The sequence below is a fragment of the Loxodonta africana genome, chromosome 3, assembly GCF_030014295.1.
Source record: "Loxodonta africana isolate mLoxAfr1 chromosome 3, mLoxAfr1.hap2, whole genome shotgun sequence".
Classification (NCBI taxonomy): domain Eukaryota; kingdom Metazoa; phylum Chordata; class Mammalia; order Proboscidea; family Elephantidae; genus Loxodonta; species Loxodonta africana.
This window is the reverse complement of record NC_087344.1, coordinates 3,559,196-3,569,902: the sequence shown is the minus strand read 5'-3', so window position 1 is coordinate 3,569,902 and position 10,707 is coordinate 3,559,196.

The window sequence follows — 10,707 nt, the reverse complement described above, 5'->3', positions numbered from 1 at the left end:
GCTGTTGATTGTGGATACAAGTAAAATGAAATCCTTGACAACTTCAATCTTTTCTCCGTTGATCATGTTGTTGCTCATTGGTCCAGTTGTGAGGATTTTTGTTTTCTTTATTTTGAGGTGTAATCCACACTGAAGGCTGTGGTCTTTGATGTACATTAGTAAAGTGCTTCAAGTCCTCTTCACTTTCGGCAAGCAAGGTTGTGTCATCTGCATATTGCAGGTTGTTAATGAGTCTTCCTCCAATCCTGATGCCTCGTTCTTCTGCATATAGTCCAGCTTCTCGTATTATTTGTTCAGCATACAGATTAAATAGGTATGGTGAAAGAATACAACCCTGATGCACACCTTTCCTGACTTTAAACCAATCAGTATCCCCTTGTTCTGTCTGAACAACGGCCTCTTGATCCATGTAAAGGTTCCTCATGAGCACAATTAAGTGTTCTGGAATTCCCATTCTTCGCAGTGTGATCCATAGTTTGTTATGATCCACACAGTCAAATGCCTTTGCATAATCAATAAAACACAGGTAAACATCCTTCTGGTATTCTCTGCTTTCAGCCAGGATCCATCTGACATCAGCAATGATATCCCTGGTTCCATGTCCTCTTCTGAAACCAGCCTGAATTTCTGGCAGTTCCCTGTCGATATACTGCTGCAGCTGTTTTTAAATGATCTTCAGCAATATTTTGCTTCCAGTCACCGAGTGCTTGCGTGTGGTATTAATGATATTGTTCTATAATTTCCACATTCGGTTGGATCACCTTTCTTGGGAATAGGCATAAATATGGATCTCTTCCAATCAGTTGGCCAGGAAGCTGTCTTCCATATTTCTTGGCATAGAGGAGTGAGCACCTCCAGCGCTGCATCTGTTTGGTGAAACATCTCAATTGATATTCCATCAATTCCTGGAGCCTTGTTTTCCGCCAATGCCTTCAGAGCAGCTTGGACTTCTTCCTTCAGTACCATTGGTTCCTGATCATATGCCACCTCGTGAAATGGTTGAATACCGACTAATTCTTTTTGGTATAATGACTCTGTGTATTCCTTCCATCTTCTTTTGATGCTTCCTGCATCATTTAATATCTTCCCCACGGAATCCTTCACTATTGCAACTCGAGGCTTGAATTTTTTCTTCAGTTCTTTCAGCTTGAGAAACGCCGAGCGTGTTCTTCCGTTTTGGTTTTCCGTCTGCAGCTCTTTGCACATGTCATTATAATACTTTACTTTGTCTTCTTGAGAGACCCTTTGAAATCTTCTGTTCAGTTCTTTTACTTCATCAATTCTTCCTTTTGCTTTAGCTGCTCAATGCTCAAGAGCAAGTTTCAGAGTCTCCTATGTTCATTAAAACAGATTAGATACTGTTTGCTTCTGTAAAATTCCACTGAACCTGTATTATTTTACGATTAGAAATTTTCAGGTCAGTATTCCAATTCAGATTGTGTTCTGCCTTCCCACAGTACTCTGTTTACAATCACTGTACAGGAAGTCCCATTTCCCACACTCCTCACTCCGAGATTTGGATGAGTCCACACCACCACCCTCTCTCATCCTCAGACCCAATCAACTGGTTAGAAAATAAACCCCCGCTGGGCGCCCTGTGACAACTCCATTTCTGTTTCTGCCCGCCCTCTCCACACAAGGCTGACTCTGTTCCTGGATGGTCTCAGTTTGAACGTCTCACATTGTCGAAGAACAAAACCTCATACGCTGTCATGAGTAAAAGAAAATGAGCTCTACTGAGGAAAAGCAACTCGAGTTGTGGCAGCACAACAAAGTGCTCCACGGAGCAGAAGAGGTGGAGTTTTAGATATAAAGTTCAGCATGATCAAAACCATAAAACATCTGAAAAAAAAATTCTTCATATCAGTGAACTATTTTCATATATTTCCTGAGAACAGTCTGTGCGAGCAATTTTCGAGAACATTTCTGCCACATGCTTCCTGGAAGGTTTTGTCATAAGCTTCTCGGAACATTATGAATGCAGTCTTAAGCACATACCTTCCAAGGACAGCCAGTTTGCTGCCTCCTCTGAGCCCCTCCAGAGCCAGTGCAGATTAACTCACTACTGTGAACCCAGCCTGACCGCCTCTATTTCTGAGGGTCTGCTGACATCATCTTCTGAGTGCTATTCCCCTTGTGAGCCTTAGCTTTCCTTTTGTTAATGGATCTATAGAAATCTCTCCTTGACATCCACACCCCTATTTTCTTTTCCTTTATTTAGGTGCTTGTTGTACATCTCCCTGACCTAATTTAAACTCCATTGGAACAAAGGTGGGGGCCACTGGTTTCCTCTCCAACGTTGAGTCCACACAGCACCAGGGTGGCCCTCGATCACGCTCCTGATCCCTCCTACCCAGAGTGCCCCCTTGGACCCAGTCCACAGCAAAGCTAGAATCTGTATTTTATTAAGACCCCAGGGAGGTTCTTGAGCAAGTGAATTTGAGTGCTCGCAGCTCCATGGCAGGTAGAACTCAAGGAATGAACACACCAACAGATACTACCTTTTCTATCATTCGAGGAATTATTTACCCCTGTAGAGGGCTTACTCATCGTTTTTCAGACTCTAAAATACATGATTTCTCATAACCTTATGTCTCTGGAATTAGGATGTATCATGGTATTGATGGCTTCAATAACTTTGTCAACAGCTTCGTTTTCATATTTTAAAATCTCTGATACGAGAATTTCTTTTAAAATCTAAAATAAATTAAATAGATGAATAAGGAATTACCCTCAGGATGAAATTAAACTGAGGCACCGGGATGAGAAGAGTGTTGGCTAAGGACACTGAGATCATTTGCAGTCCTGCTAGGATTCAGACAAGCGTGTCTGACCTCAAAGCCTGGGCAACAGGGCCACCACCAGCAACAAGGCTCCCTCCTAGATCAAGATGCCACATTTCAAGGGGGCAAGTCTCCTTGCTTCCATTTCAAAGATATCTCCATGCTACCTTCTATTTAGGGGTCCTTTTCCCTGCTTTACTCTTCCCAAAACCTAAGAGCCTCCTAAGTATAGAAATCATGACTATTATTATACAGTTACATCTAGAACTGGTCTGGGCCCACTAAGTATTTCTTAAATCAATGTTTGTGGGAGGGGATGTCCTTAGGGACACAGGTGGGTCATTGGAACAGGTTGGTATTGAAGCCCATCAGAATGCAGGGTCCAGGTCTCACCCTTTAGGTTGCTTCCTCTCAGCCACAGGGATCAGTGACACCCACCCTACCTCTGCCTTCTCAGCCTGGAGCACAGGGAGCGCAGAGTCTAGGCATCTTCTAGGCAGTCGGTAAAGGGTAGGTGATATCGCGGAGTTATTGCTCCCAGGAGGAGCTCCCAGACTCTAGACCAAAACTCAGTAGAGTTCAATGATACACTGAATCTTACATGAAGTGACTAAAATTTAAAAGGAATCCTCACCCCAAAATATCTCCACAGAAAGCAAGAGTCTGCAAAAAAGAAACACATTTTTCTCCAGTGAGATTACTCGAAGGTATTTAACAATCATCCTCCTTTTTAGCATTTGTGAGTTTATCTCCCATAAATGTGCAATGTTCTTGTGGTAAAAAGAAATCAACTGAGAGGCATTTGTTGTGAATACTCATGATGACGGTGATGATATCTAACGTAAAATTGCTGGTTGACCAAGTACAGCAAGAAGCCGAGATCCCCAGTCTCTGACAGGTTGTGGATGGAGACCTAAGTTGGAAGCTCATGAGGAAGGGAACAGCACATCAACACCTGTCCTTGATGTTAGCTGGGTGACAGGGTCTGCCAGGAAGCCCAATGCCTTTGATTAAAGTTTACCGGCCAAGGGGGAATTCATGCTCTAGCAAGCATATTTTCCTGCACCTACAGAAACATTGCAGGTAAAGTAGAATAGTCCATGAGTAGGCTAAAGGATTAAAAACACCTGCATCTCTAGAAAGTGCCCGATGGACTTTGGAACATGTCTGCCTTGTCTGTGCTTGGGAAGCAAGATCCCCATGTTCAATGAACATAGCTAGGACTAAGAAGCATCTTTCTGTCCAGTATTTGCCTGGTTCTAGTTGGCATTGTTTCCCTACCCCAAGGACAGAATGCTACTGCAAAGCACGGTTACACTGTTGTTCTTGTTGTTAGGGGCCATCGAGTCAACTGCGACTCATATCGACCCCATGTGACAGAGTAGAACTGCCCCATAGGCTTTTCTAGGCTGCAATCTTTATGGCAACAGATCACCAGATCTTTCTCCCGTGAGCCACTGGGTGTGTTCAAACCACAACTCTTTCAGTCAGTAGCCGAGTGCTTAACCATTGCACCACCAGTCCTCCTTATGGTCACATCAGAGCATTCAATAACTCATCCGGAAACAAACAGGACAAGGAGAGACTAATTTTAATCCAGTTACAGACACCGCACTGTGGACAGCCTCCTGATCAACTCAACGTGGTAATGAAGATGAACATGTCACAGGTTAACATCCTGCTGGATGACATTATCTGTCCTCCTCTATGACAGGAGACTGTGAAACAGGAAAATGGCCATGACACTAGAAAATCAATATAACTCACCACATAAATAAAACAACCACATGATCATCTCAACCAATATAGAAAATGCATCTTATAAAACTCAACACCCTATGCTGATAACAACTCTCAGCAAAATAAGAACAGAAGGGGAATTCCTCAACATAATTAAGGGCATATACGCAAAAGTAACAGCCAACATCATTCCCAACTGAAAGACTGAGAGCCTTCCCCTTGAGAAAAGGCACTTTTATTCAATATTATACTGGAAGTGCTAGCTGGAGCAATAAGGCAAGAAATGGAAATAAAGGGTATCCAAAGTAGAAAGGAAGAAGTAAAACTATCTCTATTTTCAGATGACATGATCCTACACATACGAAATCCCAGAGATTCCACAAGAATCTACTGGATCTAATAGAAGAACTCAGCAAAGTTGCAGGGTACAAGATCAACACACAAAAATCAGCTGGTTTCTGTGATGGTTAAGGTTGCGTGTCAGCGTGGCTGGGCCGTGGTTCTAAGTGGTTTGGCAGTTACGTTGATGTGGTTTGGCAGTTACATAATGATGTATTTTGTCAATTTTGTAACGATGTAGTTATCCTCCATTTTGTGATATAATTCAATCACCTCCATGATGTGATCAGCCAATCGTTTGTAAGGGTAGTTTCCTCAGGGGTATGACCTGCATTCAATATATATGGAGTTCTAGCAAAGCTTGCTGGCTTTTCCTTACTCTGGATCCTGCATCCAACTTGTCATCATCTGAACTCCGGTCTTGGGACTTGAGCCAGAGGCCTGCCGTATTGCCTACCAATCTTCAGATTCATCAGCCTCTGTAGCCTGTGAGCCAGCAGCCTGCCATTTTACCTTCCAATCTTGGATTCATCAGTCACCGCAGCCTGTAAACCAGTAATAGGCCACCTAACCTGCCAACCTTGGGTTCATCAGCCCCTGCAGTTACCTAAGTCAGGAGAAGCCTCCAGCCTGACATCTGACCCACAGACTTGGGACTTGCCAACCTCTACAGTGGCATGAGCCATTTCTTTGAGATAAATCTCTCTCTCTCTCTCTCTCTATATGTATGTATGTATGTACATTTGTCTTAGGCTGGGTTCTATAGAGAAGCAAAACCAGTAAAGCGTATAAACATATATAAAGATTTATCTCAAGGAAATGACTCACAGCTGTAGAGGCTGCACAGTCTCAAGTCCATAGGTCAGGCTGGAGACTGCTCCTGATTCACGGAGCAGCAAGGGCTGGTCAGAAAGCTGGGCTCTTGCTCACAGGCTGTGAAGATCGACAAATCCCAAGATTGGCAGATCAACCAGCAAGACCACAGGTGAGCTGCTAGCTCAAGTCCCAAGAACCAGAGGTCAGACGAACAGGAGCTAGCTGCAGGATCCAGAGTGAACAAAAGCCCCTGAGGCTTGCCAGAATGTCCACTTATATTCGATGCAGGCCACGTGCCCAAGAAAACTCCCTTTCAACTGACTGGCTACCCACAGCAGATCCCATCATGGAGGTGATCACATATAAACATCTTACCAAATCTCATCACAGAAATGATCACAACACCAAATGACTGCCAGACTACATCATAACTGCCAAACCACTGAGAATCATGGCCCAACCAAGTTGACCCACAATTTTAACCATCACATATATATACACACATACATACATATATATACACCCTTCACTGGTTTTGCTTCTCCAGAGAACCCAGCCTAAGACAGGTTTCTTTATGGTGACAAGAAGAACTCTAAAAAGGAAATTAAAAAAAAAAAACCATTTACAATAGCCCCCACGATGTCCTTGGAGAAGGACATCATGCTTGGTAAAGTAGAGGGTTAGCGAAAAAGAGGAAGACCCTCAACGAGATGGACTGACAGTGGCTACAATAATGGGCTCAAGCATAACAATGATTATTAGGATAGCACAGGACTGGGCAGTGTTTCATTCTGTTGTACATGGGGTCAGTATGAGTCAGAACCGACTCAACAGCATTTAACAACAAACCTAATCAGACCTACATAAATGGAAGGACGTTCTGTGCTCATAGACTGGAAGACTTAATATTGTGAAAGCAATCTATAGATACAATGCAATCCTGATTCAAATTCCAACAAAATTCCATACTGAAACGGAAAAACTAATCACCAACTTTACATGGAAAGAGGCCAAGAACAGCAAAAGCAATACTGAAGAACAACAACAAAGTAGGAGGCCTCACACTCCTTGATCTCAAAGCATACTATACAGCTATAGTAATTAAAACGGCCTGGTTCTACGATAGACACATAGACCAGTGAATTAGAATTGAGAGCCCAGAAATGAATCCATCCATCTACGGACAATTGATTTTTGAAAAGAGGTCAAAGTCCATTCAGTGGGGAAGAAACAAATGGTGCTGGCAATATTGGATATCCACTTGCAAAAAAAAAAAAAAAAACAGGACCCATACCTCACACCTTACACAAAAACTAACTCAAAATGGATCAAACACTTAAATATTAAAGCTAAAACTATGAAGTTCTTGGAAGAAAACATAGGGATAAAACTATAGGACCAAATTAAAAAAGATTACCAAACACAACTACAAATGCATTAACAGCAGAAAACAAATTAGATAACTGAGACCTCACAAAAATTAAATACTTAGGCTCATCAAAAGACTATCAAAAGAGAAAAAAGACAACCTACAGCCTGGGAAAAGTCTTCAGGAATGACAACCAAAAAAATGTATGTGTAAGTATATATATACGTGTATGCTTGTATGTGTCTAGGCATGTATACAAGTGTGCACGTATATGCACATGTGTATGTGTGTACATGCATATAGATTCATATATATAATAAAGCACATAGGGGGCACAGATACGGATACTTCTTAGACATAACAAAACACCTCGTGGGATTGGTTTTCTTGGTGTGAAGGCTTAGGACCATAATCTCATGGAACACCTTAGTCAACTGGCATGACACAGTTCATAAAGTTATGTTCTGCATCCAAATTACCAGGGTCACTTACTCTGGTGAGTACTGTCTGGGGTCTTAAAAGCTTGTGATCAGCTATCTAAGATACAGCCATTGGTTTCTACTTGTCCAGGGCAAGAGAAAGAAGGAAACTCAAGACCCAGAGAAGAAACTAGTCTACAGAACTGTCCACACAAACCACAGCCTCATCTACCCTAAGACCAGAAGAACTAGATGGTACCCAGCTAGCACTACCAATCCTTTTGATCACTGCCACACAGAAGGATCCTGATAGAATCAGAGAAAAACGTGGAACAGAGCCACAAATTCTTGAAAAATCCAGACTTATTAGGCTGATTGAGAGTAGACGACTCCCCGAGACTACTACCCTGAGACACCCTTTAAACCTTGATCCAAAACTATCCTGAGGTCACCTTTTAGCTAAGTAACAGATTGGATCACAAAATAAAGAATATTAATCAAGAGGACTGCACTCCTTTAAAAAAAATCACCTATATGAGAACAAATGGTCAACAATTACTCTCAAACAAAGATAAGAAGGTGAGAGTGTGGGGAAACTAGATTACTGGAAATGAAACAATCAAAATGAGAATGTTCACACGTCATGAAGGATGTAACCAAGATCACTAAACAATTGGTGTAGAAATTGCTGAACGAGAACCTACTCTGTTGTGTAAATTTGCATATAAAGCACAGTAAAATATTATTTAAAAAAGGAGAAAATGGCCTTGGACAGGCGAGACCTGGCATGATCCCAACAGCTTGGCCTCGCCTTGCTAGGAGCTGGCCATGCATTCACAGAGAGACAAGGCATCGTCCTGTTGAACACAAACGGATTCATGAAACACTAGTATAAGACGGGGCTACTCTGTGACCATTATGGGTCAGGACAAAAGCAAGCCCACTCCATCATGATGTCTGAGCAGAGAGAGAAACAAGGGCATCGTCCAAAGCACAACTTCTATCCTGGCCAACAGGGGTGACTGCTGCATCTTTCTAGTAACAGCTACCTATAATGCTGGACGAGGAGGTGGGGCCAAGACGGCAGAGAGTCAGATGCTTCCTGTGATCCCTCTTACAACAAAGACCCGAAAAAACAAGTGAACCAATTATATGTGACAATCTAGGAGCCCTAAACATCAAAGACGATGTTGGGGAATCAGACTGAGTAGCAGGGGAGGGAGAGATGGTTCAGAAGCAGCGAAGAGTTGCCAGACCTGACCTGGCTGGTACCAGCACCTTGCAGGCTAGATTGGCTGGCACGAGCAGTGAGGAAAATGACTGAGCGGCAGAAAGTCGGCTCAAACCTCCAGAACCAATGAGAAATAGCACTCCATCAGCGAGAGGTAAATACAAGCATCTAACCTACCTCACAGATCAAAAAAAACAAAACAAAACCCTACCTTTGGGAAATACCTCTCTCCCATTTACCTCCTCCCTCCCCACTCTGCTCCAGGTCCTAGTCCAGGTTCAGAGATTGCTGCACTCCCTGGGCCGGAAGTAGGATCCGTCGCACACCCTGAGCCATTCTCCAAGCTTTGGAGAGGGAAAAAATAAACAAACAGGAAAATAATCTGCACTGCCCCTTCGCCTAGGCATAGACATAAGGGGTCCACAGACTCTGAATGCCTTTCACCCCTGCGTAGACCTGTGCGGGCCCATTTCAACAGTGTAGGCCCTCAGTAGCGCCAGGGTATATACCTGAAGCCTATTTTCACCTGTATCTGCTATAAGGGGGAGTGGCAGATTTGTTACATTTGACACCATCCTGCCCATTAAGCAAGGTCCTCACCTACCTACATCAGGAGTCTGAGGACTGGTGGCTCCACCCACTCTGTCGAGCCACCTGTGACAGAGGTCCAAGAATAAGTGGTGCCTCCCAGTTACAGCCAACAGCATTGGGTGCCCAAAGTCCGGCTGCAAAATCCACCTACCTATGCACTCTAGGGAACAGGGACACGCTTTCCATCCAGACACGCAGGGGCAGCAGTCAGGCCCCTGCCTTGATCAGTGTATGACCCCTACCGCAGCCAGATGCCTGTGCCTACTCCAAACACCCCTGCCCATCTAGGACTGTAGGTAAGAGCCTGCACCATATAATTGGTGACCAACGACCCGGACACCTAAGCTGAATCCACACAAGAAAAGTAAATGGACTCTTGGGCTCACATACCTAGTAACCAGACACCTGGTGACAGGACATGAGAGCTTCAAAGGTGCCAATAATCAAACTAACTCACACAATCAGCCTATCTGGGCATATCAAAACAAAAGAAGCCAGGATACAGTAAGCAAACATAAAACAAATACAATAACTTATTGATGGCTCAGAGACAACAGTCAATATGAAATCATGCAAAGCGGCAGACCATGACAGCTTCAGCAGGCCACCAAAACAAAGGATCAAAAAACCTTCTGGGGGAAGAGAATTGCTTGGAATTACCAGAGGTAGAATTCAAAAGACTAATACACAGAACTCCTCAAGAAATCAGCAAGGCGATCAAGCAAAACACAGAACAAGCCAGGGAACACACACACAAAGCAATAGAGGAACTTAAAAAGGTTATTCAAGAGCATAATGACAAATTTAACAGGCTGCAAGACTCCACAGAGAGACAGCAAACACAAATCCAAAAGATTAACAATAAAATTTCGGAAGTACACAACTCAATAGAAAGTCACAGGAGCTGAATTGAGGCAATGAAGTCAGGATTAGTGAGATTGAAGATAAAGCACTTGACACCAATGTATTTCAGGAAAAATCAGATAAAAGAATTTTAAAAAATGGAAGAAACACTAAGAATTATGTGGGACTCTATGAAGAGGAATAACCTACCAGTGATTAGATGGAGTACCAGAACAGGGGGGGATATCAGAGACTACAGAGAGAATTGTTGAAGATACACTGGCAGAAAACTTCCCCAATATTGTGAAAGGTGAAAAGATTATCTATCCAAGAATCTCATCGAACCCCACAGAAGGTAGATCCCAAAAGAATGTCACCAAGACATATTATAATCAAACTTGCCAAAACTAAAAATAAAGAGAGAATTTTAAGAGTGGCTAGGGATAAACGAAAAGTCACCTACAAAGGAGAGTCAATAAGACAGCTCCAACTACTCAGCAGAAACCATGCAGGCAGGAAGGCAACGGGGTGACATATATAAAGCCTTGAAGGAAAAAAAACAGCCAGCCAAGAATT